Source organism: Rhagoletis zephyria, unplaced genomic scaffold, assembly GCF_001687245.7.
Source record: "Rhagoletis zephyria isolate East Lansing unplaced genomic scaffold, Rhagoletis_zephyria_1.1 Rzeph_scaffold_00841, whole genome shotgun sequence".
NCBI lineage: Eukaryota > Metazoa > Arthropoda > Insecta > Diptera > Tephritidae > Rhagoletis > Rhagoletis zephyria.
In genome coordinates this window covers 94,342-96,103 of record NW_016157925.1, presented here as the reverse complement: position 1 = coordinate 96,103, position 1,762 = coordinate 94,342, and the positions used below count along the sequence as shown (strand labels likewise).

Sequence of the window (1,762 nt, the reverse complement as noted above, 5' to 3'; positions counted from 1 at the left end):
TTGAATTACTGACAGAGTGAAAAACTGAAAACGTAATTTTACTATATTTGGCCTGGGGTTTCGCGAATATACACACATTTGTGTTTAAAATTTACTATAGCGCGGTCTTATATGTATAATGAACTAGACATTTATAAAAAATGTTAATTATTAAATAAAAAAAGAAATATAACCAATACTGGTCAAGAAAAGGAGTTTCTATTATTGCCATCAGTGCAAATTACAAATCCCGAAAATCTCGGGATTACTTGCCAAGAATCCCGAGATTTTCGAGGCCTTAAAAAGTCCGGGATCCCGGGATTAACATTCGTAATGCATATGTATGCATGTGTGTACATACCTTTTCACATTTCACTTCTCATTGCTATAGCAGTGCATCAAAAGTCTCAGCCTAAATGTATGCAACATATAATCGCTACATAAAATGCAAGCGAAAATGTAGGTGGGTGACTTGGATTAATCAGAACTGTAAACTTGTGCCAAATACTGCAGCAACACGGAAGTGGCTGCAACTTATTGGCACATGTTTAACATACACACATTTTTTGTATCCACATATATGTACATACATACATACATACAAACATATCAAGCCCTAACCGCCAAAATAACGTAAGCGCCATTTTTTTCAAAATTTTCTTTTCGATGCAGAATTACATCTAGATGCCCGAGGAATATTTCTGCATCAAAAATAAAATTTTGAATAAAAAAGTCGCTTACGTTATTTTGGCGGTTAGGACTCGATATCGTCACCTGAAATGAAAAAAGACGAAACAAACATCATCGTGGAAATGCAAAAAGTCATAACTAATAAAAAATTCAAAATTCACAACTCCTCACATCAATTTATGAAAAAAAGAACAAAACCTTAGTCACGACTTTCCATTTCATTTACGATGTTGTTACGTCTTTTTGCATTTCAGGTGATGATATACATATACGTAGTTATGTATGTATATACATTTTAGAGCTAAGAGTTCCAATGTGTTGATATTCTAATATCCGGATATTCGATTTTTAAAATTAACAATAAAATATAAGATCCTATATTATTGAAGGACATAATCTAATTTATTTATCTTGCAACTCGATAAATTCAATAAATTTAATTATAATTTTATGCATCCTAGTCTTTAAGATGAAAATGGAATTTTCAATCAGGAAGATGGTCGCCGCTTTCGAATTTTCCAGGAAAGGGACACCGCGAAGGGAGCTGTAGACTAGAGTGGTTCATAAAAACACTCTTTTTGGAAATTCATAAACGCTACATCAGAATATTGTTATTTGTGATAAAAAAGAGACTCGTATTTTTTTATTTTGAAAAAAAAAGTTTTCTTAGAGGTCGCGCTGGTCGGTTTTTTATAAAAACGCTGATGTTCTCAATTTTTTTATTTTCTTGACATGTTACCATGCAGCTAAAAATGTGGTTTTTACATATAATTACTCTAGTATTATTGGGGAACTTTCCCTTAATTACACACCCGTCTTGGACAATTAGAATGGGTCTAGTTCCCGAAAATATGCTCTCGAAAAGACACTAGTAAAATTAAAACGTTGATACTTAACGATTTACGCATTGTCATGGGTTGGAACTTGTTATCAGTGGGTTTCTGGGGTTGCTAATTAGGAATATGAAGCCAGTTTTTCGAAATTCAAAATGGCGGATCCAAAATGGCGGTCCATTTCTTTTTTAATGATTGGATTTGTTCGAAACCCGGCACTCGAGAGTTTTTGTGGTCGCCGATTACGAATATGAAGTCAA

At 33.4% G+C, this 1,762-nt stretch overlaps 1 protein-coding gene across 6 annotated transcripts in view; it reads right to left on the bottom strand.

The window, feature by feature from the left end:
- Window positions 1-1,762, bottom strand: part of mtd (TLD domain-containing protein mustard) — a 164,824-nt gene that overhangs the window by 86,859 nt on the left and 76,203 nt on the right. The gene's annotated exons all lie outside the window — the stretch shown is intronic.